Source organism: Papaver somniferum, chromosome 9 (genome assembly GCF_003573695.1).
Source record: "Papaver somniferum cultivar HN1 chromosome 9, ASM357369v1, whole genome shotgun sequence".
Lineage (NCBI taxonomy): Eukaryota > Viridiplantae > Streptophyta > Magnoliopsida > Ranunculales > Papaveraceae > Papaver > Papaver somniferum.
The window spans coordinates 66,053,188-66,062,566 of record NC_039366.1 but is presented as its reverse complement, the minus strand read 5'-3'; the positions used below and the strand labels follow the sequence as shown (position 1 = coordinate 66,062,566).

The following is a 9,379-nucleotide window of genomic DNA, read 5'->3' as shown; positions in this document are numbered from 1 at the left end:
TGGAAAGAATTAAAATGCAACATATGGAACGGGACATGCTGAGTAGAGTAAAAGGAGAGAGAATACCCGATTTCGGCGAAAGCAGAATTAAAACTCCGTTATTCAAGGCAAAAAAAATCCAACATATTTCAGCCGAGATCATATTGGATTAGCAAAATATATACAAAAGGAACAAAAGGGTTTTTAAGAAATTTTATTTACTGGATTATATACAAAAAAATCACCATACACCAAAAGTCTAAAGAGTTGAGGATCAACCCAAAAGAAAAAGTGTAGAGACATGGAAAGTTTTAAAACACTAAAATTGGACTTAAATGGGAGAAAAATAAAACTTTTTTTTTTTTTTAGAAAAAGAAATAAAATTTGGTTTTTGAATGGGAGCAAAGGAAATTTCTGGTTTTTTTTTTTTTTTTTTTTTTTTTTTTTTAAAAAAGAAAATAAAATTTGGTTTTTGAATGGGAGCAAGCCCACTGTTTGTCCTCTAATGGAATGGAAGGAAGGCTGCGGTTCACGAAACACTAAGTTTTAACTTTGAAAGTTGAATTTGGCCCAGTTGGTTAAGGCCCGACGTTTGTTTAAAACTTTGGTTTCGAGGTCTACTCTTGAGTGGAAGCAAGCCCACATTCGGTTATAAGCTCAGCTGGGTTTAAACCCAGAGTCCAAAAATACAAGTCCAATGAAAGAATTTAAACAAGCCCACACAAATAAATACAAGCCCACAAATTAAACGACAAGCCCAAAAATAAATTATTACAAACCCAAATAGAAAAAAATAAAAGCCCAAAATATTGGGTTAATTATTACAAGCCCACAATTAAAGAAATTTGGAAGCCCACAGGTTGGGTTCTCTCAATTGAATGGGTTTAGGCTTACCTTTTTAGCACAGCCCAGCTGCTCTGATATTGTTGCAAAAACCCAGTTGGGTTTTGGTTCTTTTCCTTGGTGGCGTCCCAGCAGAGGAAAAACAGGTTCAGATTAGCAGGTCCAACAGCAAATGAAATGAAGCAGATGCAGATGCAAATGCTATGCAGTGAAATGCAAAAATAGCTAAGAAAAACACAGATAAAACACAGCACCAATCCCCGGCAACGGCGCCAAAAACTTGGTAGGCTTCTAAAAGAGTATAGAAATTATCCCCGGCCAAAAACTTGGTGGACCCGGAGATATGTATATAAAATTAAGCGCAATGAAAACGCGGGCCTACAGTAATACCGCAAGTGCACGGTCGTCAGTTGTAGCTCGTGCAAGTACGGGTCGATCCACAGAGATCGGGTGTGTTTTGGAGGTGTTTTAGCTAATTGGGTTCCTAAATTGCTATTGGGCTATGAAGCCTTTTGGCTTAAATTGGGCTTTGAGTACTAATGGGTTTGAATGCCCTTTGAATGAATTGGGCTTAGTGGGTTTGTTAACAATAAAATGAACTGAGCTTGGGCTCAGTTATCTTTGAAGTGTAAATGGGCTTTGGCCTTACAGGGAACTGAACTTGGGCTCAACAGTTCACTTGTGAATTGGGCTCAGTGTCTTTTGTTGTGAACTGGGCTTTGGATTCAGTCAAGGTTCTGGGCCTTTGGGATGAAATGTATTGGGCTTGGCTATTGAACTAGGCCTTTGGGCTTCACTGAATTGGACTTTGGCTTTGTAACTTATGAGCTTTGGAACAGCAGCAGACAACAGCAACAGCAGCAGTGCAGCAGAAGCACAAGGCAGTAAAGAGGAAGGAAAATAGCAGCACTGCAAGTGAAGCAACAGCAGCAGGAGAAGTGCTGCAGGGCAAGTGCAAGAGAAGTGGAGTGGCAGCAACAGCTGCAGCAGTGCAGCAGCAGCAGCTGCAAGGGAAGGAAAGCAGCAGCACTGCAAGTGTAAGGGAAGGCAATGCAGCACAAGTGCTGCACAGCAGCTGCAGGGCAGTGGAATAAGAGAAATGCAACAGAGTTGCAGCAAGCCAAAAGAAGTAGCAGCAATAGAAGTAAATCAGCAAAGAAGAAAACAGCAAACAAAATGAACATGGAAATGAAAGTAAAACAGTGACAGCAACAAAGAACAAAGCAACTACAAGTATAAAACAGTGCAAGATGAACCAAGGCCTAAGGCCAAGGGCAGGGATGTGGTGAAACTGACAGAGCAAGGCTAAGGCAAAGCTAAGGCAAACAAATAGAATGGGAAGAAAACTAGCTTGCTATGAGCACTAGTTTCTCCCAATGCTCAATCACAGTGCAACCTAAGCATACAACAAGAATGGCAAGATAATCAGCTTGCTATGAGCACTGATTTCTTCCATTGCACAATCACACCAATGCTTCACAGATACCTAGCCTATCATTCCATCAAACTAACAGCAAAACAAACATGACAGGAACATTAACAAACATCAACAGGAGACAACATAACAGAAGCAGTGAAACTAAACAGAACATTAACAGGAAATTAAAAGGACATTGCACAAACATTATGAACATAACCAACTGAAATTAACAATGAACACACACAAACATCTAACACATTAACATGATACATCATAACAGGACACAAGTAACATGAACATGAAATTTTAGCTGAAATTGAAAATTAACAGGACATGAAAGTCCTGGATGTTGGCTACTCCAAACATAAGGTTTCTCACACTACACCCATTCTCTATTTATAGCTCACAAACACAATTCCCCTAAATTATACAATTAGGGTTTATAGAAAAATCCCCAAATTCCAATAGTGAAATTAACTCACCTAATCTTCAAATTGACGTCGACCCATCCTTTCTCTGACTCTCCTGTATCACCTCCATGCATCAATTGCTTCTCTAGGTTACCTAATTCATCAATTTTTCACGCCTAGGGTTTCAGGCAGAGAAGCGTGAAAAAATGAGGAAATAGGGAACTAGAGGGCTAGGGGGAGATGGGTTTTGGTTGTTGGGGCATAGGGTGATGATGGTGGAGGTGTGGTGGTGGCAGTGTAGGTGAAGAAGGTGGTGGTACGGTTGGTGGTGGTCGTGGAGATTCTGCAGAGGGTGGTGATGGAGGAGAGGGTCGACTGGTTGGGAGAAGGGGGTTGTTTGGTTAGGTGGATGGGTTCGGTCGCTAGGGTGTGAGGCGGCTTCATCAAATTTGATGTTCTGCGACGCTGAGTCACTGGATGCGAAGCTGGTAGTAGATCGGACGGTGATGTGAAGTGAATCTTGTAGCGACCGTCGGATGAATGGATACAGCGAAACGAACGGTACTTGATGGAGTTAGGTACTGTAGTGTAAGGCGGAGATATCAATCTTCGATGCACAGCAAGGGAGCGACCGTTGGATTCAACTACCATCTAATCTGAAGGCTTGGAATTTCAGCGCTGTGGTGCTCGGCAGAGACTTCAGATTTTGATGCTCTATGAAGGAGCGACCGTCGGATGCTTCTGAGAACTGATCTGATGGCTGAGAACGGAGGCGCTTTTGTGTGTAGAAAATGAGGTTGTGCGCACCATTCTTCGCGGCTTCCTTGCGTGATTTCTCCCGGCTTTTTCACTACTTTTCTGCTCTTTTTGCTCCGCAAGTCATCCAGACTTTATTTATTACCTAAAAATGCAAAATTAATTAATAAAAATATTTATTCTTGAAAACAATGAAAATACAGAATATGGGATAAAATGTAGAATTAATGCATAAAAGATGAGTTAAATTGCAAACAAAAAGGGATAAATATATACAATATTTGGCACTCATCAGATAGGCGTAGTGGGACGGACCATCGATCAAAATTTGATCAAAGACTAAAATCCAGACCAAATTTGGTCTGCGACCAAGAACAAACCCAAATATAGTCGGGCGTTTATATTTTCCACGCCCCATAACCAGGCGGACGTATAGTCCACGTCCCACCCCAGGCGGACGTATAGTCCACGCCCCACACCAGGCGAACGTATAATGCACGCCCGTCTTTTTTTTTAATCTTTTGTGTGGGGCGGGCTTAATACCTCCGCCCCACTCTTTACAAACTTCAAATGCATGGGGCGGGCATAATACCTCCGCCCCACTTTTTTTTATTTTTTTTTCTACACCGGGCGAACGTATACTCCCCGCCCCACACCAGGCGTTGGTATATTCTATGCCCCACACCAGGCATTGGTATAATTTCCGTCTGACCAAATTTAGTTTTTCCACCGTAGGGTCACACACCAGATTAAACCCAAAATTTGGTCTTTTTTTTCCTCTTTGGTCTTTGGTTATACTCGCACCACTGCAGTTGCTCTTACCACCTTTAAAAGTCCCTTGTGAGCTGGAGAGCAATTGCATGTCCACCGCAAACCGTCCAAGCCATACAGTCAAACCACTGTCATCTTTTGCACTTTTTTCACTTTATATAAAAACTGATCTTATTTCAATTTTGATTAACTACTTCCTAATTTTCTGCCCTTAGGTCTTGTTGATGTTAACTTATCTGCCATAAAATACACAAAAGCCCTAAAAACCTACAGAAAAGAAAATCGGAATGAGAAATTATAGCCAACGAAAAAACGAATTATGTTTGTTAATTACAAAGTGAACACTTAAATTATGTTTGTTACAACTCTTTCAAAAACGAATTAATGAAGTATTTTTCTACTTGCAACCTGGACTAACAAAGACAAAGATGTAAAACAGTGAAAGCTTACATCCTAAGTACCAAGAATGAAGAAGAACGAATTGTTTTGCGGTATCACTCTATTTTCCAAAAATAAATAAAACAATAATAATTATGGCACATAATGAAGAAAAAAACACCGGAGGCCCAAGAAATTACAGATCTTTGACAACTCTAGTATCTCCAGTCTCAGACTTGTAATTGCTGATTCACTAAATTGTTCTTTTAAGTTAATTAGAGACCTCAAAAGTAAAATTCTAAGGTTTCCGTGAATCTGTATGTTTACCTTCTTCTTCTACTCCTCTCAATCATCTTTCTGATTCAACTGCGACATATAAATCTACTTTAAAAACCTGCGTTACACAGAAGGAAGAAACGTAAAAAGAGATAAGCAAAAAGCTTGGGTTTCTGAGGTAATTGAGGTGAGACCCAAGAGGCCAGGTAGAAAAATACAATGGATATATACTTGATGGTGATGTGAATTGAGTTTTTCTTCTCTTCCTTGTTGAATATGAAACCCTTACGTTTCACTGTACCGAGTAACTTAGGTTTCTCAGAGCATATCCAATGCTTGGGGTCAAGATCATCCTATGTGGAGGTCTTATTAAGACCTTTTGAGTGTGGGTCATTCACTACATGACAAAAAATAATAAATATAAAACTTTGTACCTTAAATTCCATCTCCAATCCCCAAGGTCTTACCCAACACTTTTTGTTTAAATTTAGAGACAAAAGATGATGTGGACTTAAGACCCAGGGTCATGAAGAAGGTCTAAATAAGACTTTCTCCTTTACCCCACTTGGTCCCCACATGGACATGTCATCTTCCTTTATGACCTCCACCCTAGTGTTGGAGATGAAAAGTTGGTGTAAAAGGTCTTAAATCCAATGTGTCATATCAATTTAAGACCTTGACCCCTAGCATTGGAGATGCTCTCAGAGAGGCGACAAAGAGAGAAAAGAGAGTGTTTGTAGCGATAATTAGGGTTACATACGACGCGTCCATCCCCTATTCTATAGACCACGTAATACCTGAAGTTTCCTGGCCGTCTAATGACTACTCCATCTGGAGCATCCCGACCTTCGGATCAGGCCTGTATTAAACATCGTCCGTCTGATAGCTTTTGTCATCATGGACATAAACCTCATACCTTTTTATAACTATGATTTAAGCTTATGTGTGGTTTGAACCAAAACTGGGTCATTTACTTGGAACGAATAAATGAAAATTTTCAATATTTTCTTTAATAAATTACTCAGAAGAAACAAAAAATCTAAGAATTTCAAAATAGTAAGTATAAAATTTAATAAAGTAATCTAAAAAATCTATTCCGAAGAGAAAGGTAGTCTGATATAGGTAAGAATTTAAATTACCAAAACAATAATAAGGTAAATAATTAGGTGAATAATGCAAAAGATTTAAAGTTGTTCAAGCATTTGTTAATGCCTTTGATGCGGCCAAAAACCCGGTGAACCATGCATAAGATAAAGTGAACGATATAAACTGGAGTTTTTTTTTTTGATCGGCGATAAAAACTGGAGGTATAGCATCCCTAACTTAGATTCAATAGAAAATACTCCGAAAAGTGAATGAGTATGTCTTTGACCCGTCCAAGCTTCTCTCTTTGGGCATTTCATTATTCTGGTACAATTGTATTCTTTTTCGAGTCCAAATTTTTCTACGTCAAGAAATGTATATCTTTCTAAACATTTGTTTGAATCGATGTACCCTATATATGTTTTTGTTTCATTTTAAATTCTCCAAATTTTCATGGATTGATGTCATGTATTTGTAAATTTTCTATTCAAATCCACCTAGTAGAAAAAGACTGATGCATGCTCGTTATTTAAACAATGTTGCTATGACCCGATCTCCTAAAATGTAATCATGTCCTTGTCGGTTTCTTTGATTGTTAAATCTTGGTTATCTTCCCCATATTCAATGGAATATCCATTCTTCAAATAGACCTCGAGCATCTTAATGTCAGGTGATAGTAAGATGCCAATGTTGAGATGATACTTCTCATCGCTCTTTATCGGATCAAAATCATGCAACATCAAAAGCTCAAAAAATGTAATACTATCCTAAACTTTTTCCATTTTTTATATTGTTTAAATTTTCGTAGCTCATACTTTTGTTTAGATTTTTTGCATAATCTTTCATATGTTTTTTCGTTTCAAATTCATGTTTTTCCGTTTCTTTTTTAGATTTTAGTCACTCAAAAGGTTTAAATGGATATCGTTTTTTTGATCTAGATACTCCAGTTTATCTTCGTTATCAGAATATTTTGGTTCTTGATTAAGGACCCATAAGAATCCCGTAATATTTGATTAATCTTTTTTTTTATTGTCTGATGCGTTCTTGTTCTTTCCCAGCATCATTATCAGAGCTCTCGATCCTTCACAAAGTTTAATTACCTTGTTTTCAAGCAATGATTTTCGTTTCTTATGTCCATAGGCATTACTCTTCCTACATTCATGTCTCAATATTTCATCAATATATATATTGTTTTATCTATGGTTATTCAATATACGGTATATTAATTCAATATGAATAACCTAATTAAATAATAAGCCTATTTAACTTGGAAGAAAATATTAATATGTTGTTACTTCTTACATTCTCAACCTCTGGTTTTGGTATTTTGTTACATGTTTTGGTTATCCCATATAAGGGTTCTTAATTTAATATATTTCGGATGTTTAGTTGATTTAAAAGTTTACTTTATTCAATCATAGGTAAATAGTCGGTACATGGGGTAAGTAAAATACTTGACTATGGTCAAGTGAACTGATAATCAAGATGTAATGATATTTCACGCTCAATAGTAGTCAATGTGCGATATGTTTTTGGCTGTCAATGAGAATCATTTGTCATGCCTTAAAAGATGCTTAACCAAGCTAGTTTGACTCAATCGGACAAACATGGTGCTCAAATCATAGGTGTTATATTATATATATGAAATAAAATTGCAAAATTTAGAAACCTGATTTTCTAAAATATAAAATTCAAATACGATGAAGCTACAGTTCACGGTGCTTATCTAGTCCAACACTACCCATGATTTAATGTTTAGACGGCAAAGAACATTGCATTGAAACACTCACAAATGCATGAGCTTGAAATTTTATTAATTAATTGATGTTGTCAATTCCATAAATAAACAATTGTTATCTGAATAATATGTCGTGGTTATTATAATTGAAAGTTTATAATCGAAAAATATCGTGAAAAGCATACCAATGAGTACGGTTTGATAATGATCACAAAGTTATCATAAACTCGTTAAAAAAAATCCTTAATAATTAATTAGTTTAAATATTGTCATTGCATTACTGTCTTCATTTTGTTGTTTATTGTGATCTCCTTTGTCAAGTTTAAGAGGTGAAATCAATGTACGTGTCAAGTTATGATGTTGTGTGCATTCTTTTTCGCTTTTGATGTATATGTGCACTGCTCCTGTATTATTTCGATTTCTTCGGAGTTATGCACGTTTTTGTTGCATAGACGTTCAATCTGTACAATTTTTTTCTTTGTACGTCCTTGTTGCTTCAGTTTAAATATGGTGTGTTATTCTTGGAATAAACCAAACACTATGTATTCGTAATGGATAAACTGCTTAGCTTATCTATCTTGAAATGAAATGCAATTCATTTAAAAAACCTATGTTGATGTTGCAATTATCATATCCTCGTCTTCTCCATTGTCACTGATTTACAATGTGATTCGACTAGCTAAATAACCACATAGAAATATTATTTATTCATTTCCTCTTTCATCTTGTATCATACTATTGTTTAACACTGCTCTCTAGCGCTTCATTTCAATTGTGGAAATTGAGACCAATTTTCTCCCACAAATGTAACAATCTAACTTTTTTTTGTGTGTGTTTTAAGTGTACAACAAAAAAACAATGTCTCTCAAACGTTTACTTAGATATAATTATGTTGTAATTACCCGTTGGGTCTTTTACGTCTCCAATTCTTGTTATGAGATCCTATATTCGTAAGTAGATTAATCTATATCCCGTAATTTTCTTGTTCTTAACTTTAGAGGTTTCTCTATGAGTGAATGGTTTGTAGTATAATCACATTGTATCCTCGTATTGGTTTATAAAGTCATGTATAGCTACAAAAGTTCACAAGTAGATTGTGTTCTGCTCTCGTAGCTTTTCTCCGTGGTATTGGGAGTGTGGTGGCATCACAATATCATGAATGTGATCTCCCTGCATATAAATCTGCTAAGTATTTGCATTTTTTCCTTAATAATTTGTTGGATTACCATTGTCATTGAGTTGTTGAGGTTTTTATTTATTACATACACAAAAACTTGACAAAAAAACTCTTATCGGTTTAGTTAAACATGTGTTCTTATTTTCCTTTTAGAAGATAGATAATCCAACCTAGTACAACCAACTAATAAAAACAATTGAACAAATAACCAATATATAATCTACAAAAGTTGTGTCATGGGTTACCACTGAATTTCTCAATTGTTAAAGTTGGAACGATGTTACATGTTTTCATCTTCTTTGTTCAAAAATAAAAATAGTCATCTTAGTTGATCGCTATGGCTATCTTGTTGGCAGATTCCAACATAGTTAATAGTCATGACATGGCACAACCTGCTTATCTTGTTTGGTTGGTGTTTGTGGCTGATGATGTTGCATTTCTTAATTGTAATCTAAACACAATAAAATCATACCTAGAAATTTAGCACTTCACTGCTTGTTGGGTAATCTTCTTACCTTTTGTAGTCTTCTAATTCATGTTGAAGTAAT

At 36.5% G+C, this 9,379-nt stretch overlaps 1 long non-coding RNA gene across 1 annotated transcript; it reads right to left on the bottom strand.

Annotated features, from left to right (window-relative positions):
* Positions 1–4,330: 4,330 nt before the first annotated feature.
* Positions 4,331–5,127, bottom strand: LOC113310036. The gene is made up of 3 exons (XR_003340880.1): positions 5,065–5,127; positions 4,885–4,951; positions 4,331–4,446 (listed from the first exon to the last, which is right to left on the bottom strand). It is a non-coding gene; the product is annotated as an uncharacterized LOC113310036 (long non-coding RNA).
* Positions 5,128–9,379: the final 4,252 nt, after the last annotated feature.